Below are 16311 nucleotides of genomic sequence, written 5' to 3'. Positions count from 1 at the left end.
CCTCAGCATATGATTTTCTTTTTCTTTCCTATAAAGTAGGGAGCTTTTACCCTTTTACTTAAAGGAAGCATTTTACCACTTCTCTTTGGCATATCCAAATTGCCAGAATCCCTGTTCTTGCGCTTTGGAGCCATTATTAAGTAAAATAAATGTAACCTGAACACAAGCACTGCGATGCCATGACAGTTGATCTGATAACCTAGATGGCTACTAAGTAACTAAAGGGTGGGATCCAGTGGACAAAGGGATGATTCATATCCAGGGTGGGATGGAGTAGGAGGGCATGAGCTTTCATTATGCTATTCAGAATGGCAAAACATCTTAAACTTAGGAATTGCTTTTTTTGGGGGGAAGAAAATACAGGTTTTTTTCTCCAGTTGTTTCACTTTTCCTAAAATCTTGACATGTTTGAGCCTCTTTCTATTTAAGGATGAAACAGTTCAGCACACAGCAAAAAAAATCTCAAAAAAGGTGTCAGTTGGACCACAAAACATTGAAGAAAAGGTTTAATGCAGTTCCCAAACTTTTTCATTAGGATCTAAAAGCCATTTTTGCAAAAGAATCTCCACTTCACATCAAAGTTACTTGTCTCCTTAATTCAACATCCACGCCAATGAAACATAATTTGAGTAGTGTATGTTGGTATGCATAATAATTATGACTCAAAGAAAAATATATCTAGTATATTCTAGGGGTTTTGTGGAGGCCGCTGTGAAACAAAGAATTTGAAGTAAACAATTACAAAATACAAAAATATAAAAACAGTGTGTTTATTTTTTCTCCAAATTCCTGGTTTAATAAGAGCTTTTTTATTTTGAGAAAAAAAGGTCCCAAACATCAGGCTGTTCACAAAAAAATCCACAGTATCAACTTTAGAAAACAAATCTTAAGACTATTACACTAATTATTTTTCTAGAGGATGCATTTGACATGCCAACTCTGATTCACAAAAGTACATTGTTACATATGTGTTGAACAGCTGCACACAGCACTCTTATGTGGGGTATAACATGCATACCTTTAATTCAAAGCTGCTCTCAGGTGCTACTCAACTAATGCGATTGCCTTTGTAGTTAGGGAAGCAACTACTCAACTCATGTATGAATGGAAAGAACTGTACTCCCTGCATAACAAGAGATTATTTTGGAGACAGTTGATAAAAACCGTACATCCTTTTTATTGTTAAGTCATAAAGAGGTATCAAAATTAAAAGCAAAAATTACAGGGTAAGACTCAACATAACTACTAGGAGCATCAAAGGAAGTGAAAATGGGACTAGGCACAGGGCAATATGAATTAATGAACATGGGAAGGACAAGGATGGGGAGAACAGTGAGCATGTGCTGAAGATACTAGAGGAGAGGATCTGGTGAAAATTTTGATCTTAGAAAAGCACCTGGTAAAGAAATAATGGGATAAGATTTCTAAACCCCACTATGTGCTTAAGAGTCATCCTCGACATTGGCGCTGTCTCTGTCATCCTCTTCTTCCTCAGCCTCTTTTTCATCATCCTTGGTCAACTCCAGCTGGTCATCCCCCCAGTCTTCATTATCATCATCATCCAGTAGGTCCCCCTCCTCAGCAGAGTCATCTGCACCCCCCTCAGACTCCATCTTCACCTTAGTCTCATCTTTCTTCAGGGAGCTGTTGCTCTCCTCCTCTACTGACTTATCATTCTTCATCTCTACTCCTTGTTTGCTCTGTTCCTTTTTGATTTTTTCCAGGCTTTCCAGTAGAGAATCCACTTTTTGTTTTATCTGGGTCAACTCCTTCTTAATGGTCTGAAGGTCATCTCCTTTTAACTTTCCAGACTTAGAAGAAGATCCCCGCTGTCCACTCTTAGAATTGAAGCCACTTTTGCCCCTTCATGAGGTGTTTCTTGATACACGCTGGCATTTTGAGGGCACTGCAGCCCGAGCAGTAGGAGGAGGAGGAGGAACACGTGCTGGGTAACTGTACATCCTGTTATAATAATCCCGTTGAAAGTCATAGTCCAAGTCAAAAGGGGAGCTGAGTAGAGGGGACAGAGAAGGGTGTTCTGGTACTGACCCTACATCTCCGCTGCAGATCGTTTCACACCTGCTTTTTCTTGGTTCACTTATGGCTCTGCTGCCAGATTAATATCTAAAACCTGGCAGCAATCATTCTGCCATCCTCTCCTGCCACAGCAGCCCGGGCATTTCTCTCATTAAGATATTGAACGAAGGCAAAGCCTTTATGAAAAGAGCAACCCACAATTTTGCCATATTTTGAGAAGATTGACTCCACATCAGATTTCTTGACCACAAGAGTATTGAGATTCCCAATGAATACACGAGAGTTCGTGGAGTGAGGATCTGTCTTGTTGGTAACATTGCTGGCCATTGTCTTTGATGGTAAGGTGCCTCACAAAGCTGAAAAATGTAGCTGAAGATCAAAAAAATCTCACAGGAGCGGGGAGGGAGAAGAGATTCGGTTCTGAATCTCCTACTCCAGGGTTCTACGTGGAGAAGCCGACTGCTGCTCGAGGTCGACAACGCGGCCACAACTGCTCAGTCTTCACCTTTTCACAAAATGGCCCCCAAGTCTCCTCTCAGGAATTGTTTATTTCTGGAATTTTCCATTTAATATTTTCAGACCACTGTTGACCTCAAGTAACTGAAACCATGGAAATCAAACCCTCAGATAAGGGAGAACTACTGTAATAAGTGTTAGGTTGCTATACTCTTTCCTTTTCTGTGAAAGTGGAGCATTTTGTTATATTCAACATTCTAATTAGTGTTTAGCTGGTGTGGTGGGCAGAAAAATTCTACAAAACTCTGTTGACCAGTGGAATTTTCAGGCCAATGCTTTTTTTTTTCATTTTAATTGTAATGAGGATTTATTTATTTATTTAATTGAAATGTAGTTGATTTACAATGTTATGTTAATTACTGCTGTACAGCAAAGTGATTCAGTTATACATATATATACATTCTTTTTAAAATATTCTTTTCCATTATGACTTATCCCAGGACATTGAATGTAGTTCTCTGTGCTAGACAATAGGACCTTGTTGTTTATCCATTCTCTATATAAAAGCTTACATCTGCTAACCCCCCAACCTCCCATTCCACCCCTCCCCCAACCCCCTTCCCCTTGGCAACCACCACTCTGTTCTCTATGTCCGTGAGTCTGTTTCTGTTCCATAGATAGGTTCGTTTGTGTCATATTTTAGATTCCACATATTTTTAATTAATTTTTTAATTGGAGTATAGTTGGTTTACAATGTTTTGTTAGTTTCTGCTGTACAGCAAAGTGAGTCAGTTATACATATACATATTTCCACTCTTTTTTAGATTCTGTTCCCATATAGGTCATTACAGAATAATATTGAATAGAGTTCCCTGTGCTATACAGTAGGTTCTTATTAGTTACCTATTTTATATGTAGCAGTGTGTATATGTCAATCCCAATCTCCCAATTTATCCCTCCCCACCATTTCCCCTTGGTAACCATAAGTTTGTTTTCTACATCTGTGACTCAATTTCTGTTTTGTAAATAGGTTCATTTGTACCATTTTTTTAGATTCCACATATAAGTGATATCATATGATATTTGTCTTTGTCTGATTTACTTCACTTAGTATGATAATCGCTAGTTGCACCAGTGTTGCTGCAAATGGCATTATTTTGTTCTTTTTTATGGTTGAGTGGTATTCCTTTGTATACATGTACCACATCTTCTTTATCTATTCTTCTGTCGATAGACATTTAGGTTTTTTCTATGTCTTGGCTATTGTGTTGCTATGAACATAGGGGTGCATGTATCTTTTTGAATTATAGTTTTGTCCAGATATATGCCCAGGAGTGGGATTGCTGGATCGTACAGTAATTCTATTTTTAGTTTTCTGAGGAACCTCCATACTGTTTTCCATAGTGGTTGCACCAACTTACATTCCCACCAACAGTGTAGGAGGGTTCCCTTTTCTGCACATCTTCTCCAGCATTTGTTATTCGTAGACTTTTAAAAAAAATTTTATTGAGGTATAGTTGATTTACAATGTTTGTAGACTTTTTAATGATGGTCATTCTGACTGGTGTGAGGTGGTACCTCATTGTAGTTTTGATTTGCATTTCTCTAATAATTAGCAATTTTGAGCATCTTTTCATGTCAGGCCAGCACTTTTAACTGCACACACACACACACACACACACATATACACATATAAATATGCTTGCATGCATGTTTGCATATACATGCACATACACAAACCTCTTGATTTCTTCACATCATACAAAAGAGCCAAATAAAATACAATGCCTACTAATATCTAGGCTTCTAATTGCTTTTCTGAGGCAGAAAATGAAGGTAGGTAAGGCATTTGTAGCAAGCAGAATAGAGAATGTTAATTTACCTGTCCTTTCTTAATTGCAAACATTCTTGCGTACCTCCTTCTCCTGCTTATGCCCCTACCACCACTGCACTGCCATATCATTCCACACATATTAATAAAAGTAATCTACTTTGTTTTTTTTGAATAATTATTTTCACTTCCTTATACAAACACACAGACATACACACTCTTAAGAGCTTTCTTAAAAAAAACAAAACAAAACAGCGTGCATTGTGCATGAGAAAATGTGTGGCATCTGACTGGCAGCCAGCCCCCTGTGAGGATCATTTTTAAGCAGATGGTGAAGTAGCAAATTAGTTCAAATGTAGACATCACAATATAATCCTGGAAAACATTCATAGTTGTGGATTATGACAATCCTGATGACTCAGACCCATCGGCCAGTTGTTTCTGGTCAGAGTACAATGATTTGCCTGGTGACAATTTTTAAAAATTAGCAACTTTGTATTTTGGGAATATACTGTGGATATTAGAAAGGAGTCTTTCCTACAAACCCCACACACCTCATCCTTTCTTGAATTTGCATCGTTTTCTCTTGACAACCAGCTATTCTTCATTGACCTTTGTAACAGGTTAATGAAGGCTTTTCACAGCCTGGCCTATGTCCACCTTTCCCAGCCCCACCTCTTTCCATTTGGTCCTAAGCAGGTCATATTTCACTAGTATTGATTCACTCTCCAAATAGGCTGTGCTGGTTCTTGTCTTCCTCTGGGCCTTTGCAGATGCAATTCCCATCATAGGATGTACTCCCCACCTTTCTCAGTTGGAAAATTCTTAGTTATCAATCTAAATGTGCTTCTTGTATTACCTCTCCTGTGAAGATTTCCCAGATACCCTACACTAGCAAGGGAGAATAAAGAACTTCTGTCTCTCTACAGTCTCTATTGCATGGTATTGAAATTATTCTTATGCTCACCTCCTTCCCTGCACTATGAGTTCTGAAAGGGAAGAAGCTGCATCTTATCATCAATTATTCCCAGCACCTAGAACAGTGTCTGGCATGATTAGACTGTTCATAGCGAGGCACAAGAGGAAGGGGATATGGGGATATATGTATGCATATAGCTGATTCACTTTGTTATACAGCAGAAACTAACACAACATCATAAAGCAATTATACTCCAATAAATATGTTAAAAAAATTTGTGGGAAAAAGAGATAATTTCATATCTGTGGTGAGATTTTAAGTTTCTTGTGTGTCAAGACCATGTTTTCTTTAATTCTCCTCTATATGAACCAGCAGAATGATTACAGTTACATAAGTACCTAATTAATGTTGCTGCCTTTAGTTGTGAAGGAATGGCAAAAACATAGAACCAGGAGTCAAGAGAATAGGGTTCTGGTCCCTTCTCTGCCAACAATTCAATAGGCAAATCAGGATAAGTAATATAACTTTTCTGAACATCAGTGTCCTTTTATGAAAAATGGAGAATGACCACATATTTCTTATTTACCTTACAGGCCTTGAAAGAGGATCAAACACATTTTCTATGTTGGGAAATGCTTTGTGAAGCAAGAGACAGTGTAGTATAGTGAGAATGAGATCACACTCTGGAGTCAAACTGACTCCATTACTTCTTGGCTGTGTGACCTTAGGCACATTAGTTAACATCTCTGAGCCTCAGTTCCCCCATCTGTAAAATGGGGATAATGATGGTGTCTACCTCATGAGGTTGCTCTGGAGTTTAAATAATTTGTGTAAATCACTTAGTACAGTAGCTATACGTAGTAAGTCCAAAAGCAAATGCTAGTTTTTTTTAAGTTTATAGTTTAATAATTTATAAAAATACAAGGTGTTACTAATACTCATTGATGAATTCACTTTAAGACCAGTAGAAAGAGAGCCTCCCAGATCTGGAAAAGAGGATACCATACTCTCACTTCCCCTTTCATGGCTTCTTCTCCAGCCAGCTTTAGGCTTTGTTGTCACAAGCAAGATAATCTAGAGTAGATGACAATAGATTTCCTTTACAGGATGGGGCAACTCATTTGGAAAGCACAGCTTCAAGCTCTGCCCAGTTTTCTCCCTGAATCATCTGAAATATGCCACTTAGAAGATCGTATCCCTGTAACATACAGGAAAAGTGTATTTGGACAATTCCCAAGAATGATCTGTTCCCTTTCAACTTGTTGTTGCTTGCCATCTCTGGTCCCAGAAAACTGCCCTAGGCAGTTCTGACTTGTAACTTTTCTGGGATTCTTTCTACTTTACCTAAGCTTGGAAACAGGTTTTTAAAAAAATTAATCTGAAGCAAAATTAACATTTCTTAATGACAAGACTTGAGGATAATATAAGGCAATTGCAATGAGAAAACATGCAATTCACTTCCTCCGAAGGTCTATTTGCCATGACCTTCACAAGAGTCGTCTATTAGCCATCTTTCTCCTAAACTCTGGCTTAGGAGAAAGGTCTGACTTCTCTTTCTCCTATAGGAGACCTTTTGATCATGTCCCACACTGTGCTTTGGAGTTTGGACTCCTGTTTTCCTGGAATGCATTAGAACACAAACTTGCATATCATCCGGAAGCATACTCAACTCCATCTGTAGAGTAAGGTGTCTTGTGTTTTGCAGTGCAATCTCCACAACCTGAATCATTCAGTCTTAAAGACTGCAATGTTTGGGACATTAGTCTAAATTTATGTTGGAAAAAAAAGGCTCAGAAAATTCCAATTCTACCAAGGATACCCGTACTTTCTATCTCTGGGCAAAATACATGTCTACATGCCTAAAATGCCTCATTCAAAGTTGTCTGTTCTAAAGTAAAGGAAAGAACTTAACCTAAGAACATATTATAGGTTACTTTTAAGCAGGCACTGCCTTTGACCACTATACTCTGTCTGCCATGTTGAAAGAAAGATTCTGAATCCATCTCCAGGAACAGGAAAAGGTACTGGAAGCTTTAAATGAGCAGTGTCCCTTCTTCATTCCTCTCAGAGAACAACATTTTACAATCAAGAACCAGGCACAGTATTAAGCAACTAAACCTGTCGTCTAATTATGAGGAGAAAGACAAGCTCAGCATCAATTATTTCCTCATTTATTTATTCTTATTTAGAAATGATTTTAGATGGTCCTAAAATGAAAACAAGAAGAATGCCAAAGGAATGCTTTCAAACACTCTTGCCATTTTAATTTTAATATACCTAATCCAACAGAAAGTCCTTAAATATAGGCTTTTTTTCTGATATTCTGGAGAGTGTTTTAACCAGACACATTGGGAGCGCTGAAAATAATGAGATCTGCCAATAAAAACTGTTGCTTCCCAAAGAAAGTCTCTCTATATCAGGAGATAACCCTGATGCTAACTTCATCAACAGGAAAAGACACAAAAATATTAGTACAAGGTGGATATTGCCAGTGGAAGAAAATGCACTCTGGACCTAGGAGTGGGGCTGGCGGGAAGGACTTGGATCCAAATCCCAGCCCTGCCATTTACCAGCCCTGTGAACTTGAGGAAGTTATTTAGCCTCTCTTTGCCTAAATTACCTCCTCTATAAAATGAGGATAATGGAAATAACTGCATCACAAGGTTGTGATGAGATTTAAGACAGAAGGTATCCATAAAGGTGATATATATGCTGGCAGGATGCCCAGCATGAACCGCAGTGCCCAATGCGCCTTAGCTATTGTTGACATCATTAGTGCTGCTGCTGTTATTAGGATAAGAAAAAACCTGGCCCAAAAGGAAAGAAACCTATTACTGTGACTAGTAAGACACTCTTCCTTTCCCTGGTCCTTTAAGCCCAGTTCCACTCAAATATCACATGGGAGGTCCTGGAATGGGGTAAAAATGTTCCTGCTTTGTTTTCCCAGAATGCAGGAAAACAAAACAAAGCCAAACAAAAACAGCAGGCCTCTTTGAAATCTTTTGGAATTGGTTCATACCACCTTGTAGGTATCTTCTTTAAAATTCTACTTTGTAATTTTTTATGCCCTTTGAAGTTCATATAAAATCAATATGTAGAAATCAGCTTTATGAGTATTGAATTTATACAAAACATTTCTGTTTGGAATTCTAGTCTCACAAGGCACTGATCCGTGATTTTTATTACTGTTAGAATAAATGGATGTGGTGTTTTATTATACTTGTTGAATAGTGGCTAAAAGACCATGAAAAATCCAAATAATCCAGGAACGGCTGTCTTCAAGTCCCTTGGGAAGAAAATGGATGGCTTGCTCAGAGCCTTTAAAGATCAACAGGTGCTAAGATATTTGTTTTGACCTGTTAAATTTATACTGGCTTCACAGCTTTCAAGACTCTCCCGCTGTCTGCATTGCTGCTGTCTAGCAGCCGCAGGCTGGAAATGATTAAATTTTCCTGCATATGTTAAGTGGGTAGATGATTAAATGAGAACGAATAAGTTACTAGATGGTTCCACCCTGGGTCTTGCATTGCTGCTTGTTCAGTGCTATTTATGACCAGCATTTTTGTTATTGTTGTTGATATGAACAAACCCCTGAGAAATAGGAGTGGAATTTACGATCCTTGGGGAAGAGTCTTGGGGACTTGGGAGCAGCTCCTACCCCAAGCTTCCCCAACTGGCTCTAAGCAAGTGAAAGGTCACAAAGGTGTCTCCATTCCAGCACACTCCTCCAGCACAACAATGACATCCTGATGAGGAAGGCTGTTGGAGGAATGAAGCTGCAGATGCGAAGCAGTAAATAAAGGCCAGGCTTCCGGGGTGGGGGGGTGGGTGCAGTGAATCCCAGCAGGGCTTTGCTAGGGAAGAGGTGGCATGAACATGATAGACATTAAGTCTTATATGGGTGTAAGTGTTTGAGTTTTTTAATGGACTGTATAACTGGGCCGCATGCATTCACTATGGTAGCCAATTGTGTGCTGCATAAACCTTTGTCTTTACTGCTGTGTAACAATGCAAGATGCAGCTGTTGGGGCCCTGGTGGCAGATGGCGGTCAAAAGTTCAGGAAGCAGTACCAGGTTTGGAAAAATCAAAAAAGAGGTTTCAACAACTGTTGAGATGCTTTAAATTCACTATTCCTCCAAACACAAACTCTCACAGAAACAAAGTTAAAAGAAACTAGAAAAACAAGGTTAGTGCATTTCTTTTCAATGACAGGGGCCTAATTTGTGTCTTTAGGTGGGCACACAGGCATATAATCAGTCATATGATGTTATATCTTGCAAAACAAAAATTTAAATAATTTTTGTTTTCAACAAGACAATTTTTTTGTGTGTGCCCAAAGTGTAACTGAGGATCCTTGGTGAATTTCTTGATTTGGAAAGTTTATTAATACCATCTATCTTAGCCCTTTTGGGCTGCTATGACAAAATACCACAGTCCGGGTGGCTTATAAATGACAAAAATTTATTTCTTACAGTTCTGGAGGCTGGGAAGTTCAGTGTCAAGGTACCAGCATGATCATTTTCTGGTCATGAACTTCTTCCTGGTTCATAGGCCATGCCTTCACCCTGTGTCCTCAATTGTAAATGGGGCTAGAGATCTCTCCGGAGCCTCTTTAATAAGAGCACTAATGCCATTCAAGTGGGCTTCACCCTCATGACCTAATCACCTCCTATAGGTCTCACCTCTTAATAAAATCACTTTAAAACCAACATATGAATTTGAGGGGAGCACCATATTTTCCTCTTAGAGAGAATTCTGCCTGTCATGAAAGCTCATCCAAAGTAAAATAAAGTTCAGAGATAGGAAAGATGAGAAATAACCAAATAGGGTGTTAATTTTAGAGAAAAAAGACATTCAAAGGACAGAGTGAAGAATAGAAGTAAATATACATATGTTTTTTAAGTGGCCATAGACAATATTTATTTAATTCTGTATTGAGCTCAGAAATCATATTCTTGTCACAAACTGATCAGTGCTACCCCAGTCTTAGCCTTTCAGTTTGGATAGAATTGCCTGTACAGCCAATTCCAGGGGTGAGGGCTGGCCAACGTAAGCCATTGGGAGAGTCCCATTTCCTAGCCACAGTGACAGGTGAAGAGACCCAATTCAGGTCAAACAGTTGCAAGAAAATGTTTACTGGGAATTCTGGGAAAGGAGCTTCCTTTCCTCATCCATCTCTATGAGAGATGCTTGCTCTTTCTGTGTAGGCTGTGGTCTGATCATTGTCAGGCTTCAAACTGCTCCCTGGATGGGAGCCAACCATGAGGATAAAGCTGATTCACAGAGGGGCTGAGAGCTGAGAGCAGGTCATAAACTTTTTTTTTTTTTTTTAAGCTTAACCGCATACCTTGGTAATGTGGTCTGCAATGGAACTAAGCTTGCTCATTGTTATTTTGGGTGCTATTATTGTCTTCTTCCCTATCTAGCTTATGAATAAAATCATTATTCATTTTTAAGGAAGCAGTGCAGTTTTAAAAGCTTAATAAATTCTGCTCTACGTTATGTACCACTTGATTCTATAAAGCATCGCTGTATGCTCTAATTAATCCTCACAAGTTATTCACTAAAGCATCAAATTTACCCTTTTCATATGACATATGAGGAAACTGGATACTCAAGTCTTTGCCTTAAAACACAGAGGAAATCAATGGCTGAGAGGAGAAAACAGATTTCTCCTTAAGTATTGTATCTATATATTTCATGATAAATCAAACTATTTGGAAAGATCTTCATTGTATGGACTTCACAATAAAGGGAATGGTGTCTTTGGTTATTTACTATTCTTGGGCTCTACATTCTTATAGAAAAACTAAATATGAAATCCTTTGTTCCTGTCTGATTCTACCTTATACCTTTATAAAGTCTAGTTCCTTTAATAATTCTAGTATATCCTATTACTGATGAAATGATCAGAGGATATTCTATAAATTACTAGCTTGCTAACAATTAGTCAAACCGATGCTGAAACATTTGTATTCAGTTCTTTCATAGATTTTATGCCCTTGTAGGCAGTTATAAGTTGAAATGAACAGCACTTTTCTTTTCTAACATATTTGTAAGCTTTGAAATATAAAGTCCAAATTTATATGCAAATTTTACATTTCAATTATGTTTTCATTAGATTTTCTAGAACTTATTTAGAAAATAATTATAGATTTCTTTGTTACTTTGCAAAATTACTTTGAAATTGTAGTCATATACATAAAAAACCCTAATAAGCTCACTTATATTTTAAAATATCTCATTTAATTTTAAGGCATCTCATAAATCCACACTTTTTAGTATGCTACTTCCCTAAAATTTAAAGAATTTTCAGTTGACATTATTTACATCAAATATGTCTACTTACACATCTATTTTATATTTGATTTAAACACCAAAAGCAAATGTTTAATTAACCTTTTTCAGATTAGAATCATTTAAGAAATTTGGAAATCTTAGTTAAAAATTTTAAACTCTAGTACATCACTAAGATCACTTTCAGGAAATATACCAGAGCATATTTATATTGCTGAGTATGACAAGTAGAAAGCCATAAAAGGAGTTTCAATTTTTAAGGATAATTTTATTTTTTATGAAGGCCAACAGAAATATTTCTAAACATTTTATCAGGATTCATATCAATATCGACAGTGTTCTAAAAAATTCTATTAAATCTTTTGAATCAAGGCAGGGTATTAATAAGTATATGTATAATATACTAATTGGTTATGGGGTTAAGTATTTTGAGCAATTACTAAGGGTGTGGAGTGAGACCCCCAAAAGGCATGAAACCTCTAGAGGGTCATTTTCTGTGACTACATTCTAATAGGTGGTTATTTGAACTGAGGATTTCTTTAGCCAACTGAGCAAAATTAGCTTGGAGCCAGAGTTGACTGCTTGGGGCAATAGAGTCCCTGTGTTTAGAAGATGTGTAGGGGAAAGATAAGAGAGAACATTTGTCTCTTTCTATAGAGAACTCAGATGGGGAAAGTTTGTGTTTTCACTGTGTGACATACAATGTGACTTCTGTAATGGAACATCAAACGCTCTAATGAAAAAATAAAATACAAGAACATTTACTCAGGAAAGGATATCGGTAACTACAGTGCTGGTGAGGTTGTGGGGAGAAGGCTTGTTATTGGTAGGAACGAGAATTGCTATAATCTTTTTTTTTTTAACATCTTTATTGGAGTATAATTGCTTTACAATGTTGTCTTAGTTTCTGCTGTATAACAAAGTGAATCAGCTATATGTATACATATATCTCCATATCCCCTCCCTCTTGCGTCACCCTCCCTCCCTCCCTATCCCACCCCTCTAGGTGGTCACAGAGTTCCCCTGTGCCATACAGCTTCTTCCCACTAGCTATCTATTTTACGTTTGGTAGTGTATATATGTCCATGCCACTCTCTTACTTTGTCCCAGCTTACCCTTCCCCCTCCACGTGTCCTCAAGTCCATTCACTGTGTCTGTGTCTTTCTTCCTGTCCTGCCCCTAGGTTCTTCAGAACCTTTTTTTTTTCTTTTTTTCTTTTTAGATTCCATAGATATGTGTTAGCATACGGTATTTGTTTTTCTCTTTCTGACTTACTTCCTATATGACAGACTCTAGGTCCCTCCACCTCACTACAAATAACTCAATTTTGTTTCTTTTTATGGCTGAGTAATATTCCATTGTATATATGTGCCACATCTTCTTTATCCATTCATCTGTCGATGGACACTTAGATTGCTTCCATGTCCTGGCTATTGTAAATAGTGCTGCAATGAACATTGTGGTACTTGACTCTTTTTGAATTATGGTTTTCTCAGGGTACATGCCCAGTAGTGGGATTGCTGGGTGGTATGGTAGTTCTATTTTTAGTTTTTCAAGGAACCTCCATACTGTTCTCCATAGTGGCTGTATCAATTTACATTCCCACCAACAGTGCAAGAGGGTTCAATTTGCTCCACACCCTCTCCAGCATTAATTTTTTGTAGATTTTTTGATGATGGCCATTCTGACTGGTGTGAGGTGATATCTCATTGTAGTTTTGATTTGCATTTCTCTAATGATTAGTGATGTTGAGCATTCTTTCATATGTTTGTTGGCAATTTGTATATCTTCTTTGGAGAATTGTCTATTTAGGTCTTCTGCCCAGTTTTGGATTGGGTTGTTTGTTTTTTTGATATTGAGCTGCATGAGCTGCTTGTAAATTTTGGAGATTAATCCTTTGCCAGTTGCTTCATTTGCAAATATTTTCTGCCATTCTGAGGGTTGTCTTTTTGTCTTGTTTATGGTTTCCTTTGCTGTGCAAAAGCTTTTAAGTTTCATTAGGTTCCATTTGTTTCTTTTTGTTTATATTTCCGTTTCTCTAGGAGGTGGGTCAAAAAGGATCTTGCTGTGATTTATGTCATAGAGTGTTCTGCCTATGTTTTCCTCGAAGAGTTTGATAGTGTCTGGCCATATATTTAGGTCTTTAATCCATTTTGAGTTTATTTTTTTGTATGGTGTTAGAGAGTGTTCTAATTTCATTCTTTTACATGTAGCTGTCCAGTTTTCCCAGCACCACTTATTGAAGAGGCTGTCTTTTCTCCATTGTACATTCTTGCCTCCTTTATCAAAAATAAGGGGATCATAGGTGCATGGGTTTACCTCTGGGTTTTCTATCCTGTTCCATTGATCTCTATTTCTGTTTTTGTGCCAGTACCATACTGTCTTGATTACTGTAGCTTTGTAGTATAGTCTGAAGTCAGGGAGCCTGATTCCTCCAGCTCCGTTTTTTTCCCTCAAGACTGCTTTGGCTATTCAGCGTCTTTTGTGTCTCCATACAAATTTTAAGATTTTTTGTTCTAGTTCTGTGAAAAATGCCATTGGTAGTTTGATAGGGATTGCATTGAATCTGTAGATTGCTTTGGGTAGTATAGTCATTTTCACAATGTCAATTCTTCCAATCCAAGAACATGGTATATCTCTCCATCTGTTTGTATCATCTTTAATTTCTTTCTTCAGTGTCTGATAGTTTTCTGCATACAGGTCTTTTGTCTCCTTAGGTAGGTTTATTCCTAGGTATTTTATTCTTTTTGTTGCAATGGTAAATGGGAGTGTTTCCTTAATTTCTCTTTCAGATTTTTCATCATTAGTGTATAGGAATGCAAGAGATTTCTGTGCATTAATATTGTATCTTGTTACTTTACCAAATTCATTGATTAGCTCTAGTAGTTTTCTGGTAGCATCTTTAGGATTCTCTATGTATAATATCATGTCATCTGCAAACAGTGACAGCTTTACTTCTTTTCCAATTTGGATTCCTTTTATTTCTTTTTCTTCTCTGATTGCTGTGGCTAAAACTTCTAAAAATATGTTGAATAACAGTGGTGAGAGTGGACATCCTTGTCTTGTTCCTGATCTTAGAGGAAATGCTTTCAGTTTTTCACCATTGAGAATGACATTGCCTGTGGGTTGTCATATATGGCATTTATTATGTTGAGGGAAGTTCACTCTATGCCTACTTTCTGGAGGGTTTTTATCATAAATGGGTGTTGAATGTTGTCAAAAGCTTTTTCTGCATCTATTGAGATGATCATACGGTTTTTCTCCTTCAATTTGTTAATATGGTGTATTTTTCTGCATCTACTGAGATGATCATACGGTTTTTCTCCTTCAATTTGTTAATATGGTGTATCACTTTGATTGATTTTTGTATATTGAAGAATCCTTGCATTCCTGGGATAAACCCCACTTGATCATGGTGTATAATCCTTTTAATGTGCTGTTGGATTCTGTTTGCTAGTGTTTTGTTGAGGATTTTTGCATGTATGTTCATCAGTGATATTGGCCTGTAGTTTTCTTCTTTTGTGACATCTTTGTCTGGTTTTGGTATCAGGGTGATGGTGGCCTCATAGAATGAGTTTGGGAGTGTTCCTCCCTCTGCTAGATTTTGGAAGAGTTTGAGAAGGATAAGTGTTAGCTCTTCTCTAAATGTTTGACAGAATTCGCCTGTGAAGCCATCTGGTCCTGGGCTTCGGTTTGTTGGAAGATTTTTAATCACAGTCTCAATTTCATTACTTGTGATTGGTCTGTTTATATTTTCTATTTTTTCCTGGTTCAGTCTCGGAAGGTTGTGCTTTTTTAAGAATTTGTCCATTTCTTCCAGGTTGTCCATTTTAGTGGCATATAGTTGCTTGTAGTAATCTCTGATGATCCTTTGTATTTCTGAAGTGTCAGTTGTTACTTCTCCTTTTTCATTTCTAATTCTATTGATTTGAGTCTTCTGCCTTTTTTTTTTTTTTTTTTTTTTTGATGAGTCTGGCTAATAGTTTATCAATTTTGTTTATCTTCTCAAAGAACCAGCTTTTAGTTTTATTGATCTTTGGAATTGTTTCCTTCATTTCTTTTTCATTTATTTCTGATTTGATCTTTATGATTTCTTTCCTTCTGCTAGCTTTGGGGTTTTTTGTTCTTCTTTGTCTAATTGCTTTAGGTGTAAGGTTAGGTTGTTTATTTGAGATGTTTCTTGTTTCTTGAGCTAGGATTGTATTGCTATAAACTTCCCTCTTAGAACTGCTTTTGGTGCATCTCATAGGTCTTGGGTCATCGTGTTTTCATTGTCATTTGTTTCTAGGTATTTTTTGATTTCCTCTTTGATTTCTTCACTGATCTCTTGGTTATTTAGTAGTGTATTGTTTAGCCTCCTTGTGTTTGTATATTTTACAGATATTTTCCTGTAATTGATATTTAGTCTCATAGCATTGTGGTCAGAAAAGATACTTGATATGATTTCAATTTTCTTAAATTTACCAAGGCTTGATTTGTGACCCAAGATATGATCAATCCTGGAGAATGTTCCATGAGCACTTGAGAAGAAAGTGCATTCTATTGTTTTTGGATGGAATGTCCTATAAATATCAATTAAGTCCATTTTGTTTACCGTATCATTTAAAGCTTGTGTTTCCTTATTTATTTTCATCTTGGATGATCTGTCCTTTGGTGAAAGTGGGGTGTTAAAGTCCCCTACTATGATTGTGTTACTGTTGATTTCTCCTTTTATGGCTCTTAGCATTTGCATTATGTATTATTGAGTTGCTCCTATGTTGGGTGCATAAA

The 16311-nt window shown here is 37.2% G+C and overlaps 1 pseudogene; it reads right to left on the bottom strand.

The window, feature by feature from the left end:
* Window positions 1-1404: 1404 nt before the first annotated feature.
* LOC133096349 (heterogeneous nuclear ribonucleoprotein C-like) lies at window positions 1405-2500 on the bottom strand (annotated as a pseudogene).
* Between the last annotated feature and the right edge of the window lie 13811 nt (window positions 2501-16311).

Source organism: Eubalaena glacialis, chromosome 1 (assembly GCF_028564815.1).
Source record: "Eubalaena glacialis isolate mEubGla1 chromosome 1, mEubGla1.1.hap2.+ XY, whole genome shotgun sequence".
Classification (NCBI taxonomy): Eukaryota; Metazoa; Chordata; class Mammalia; order Artiodactyla; family Balaenidae; genus Eubalaena; species Eubalaena glacialis.
The sequence above is the reverse complement of the archived record's forward strand: the minus strand, read 5'-3'. Positions and strand labels throughout refer to the sequence as shown.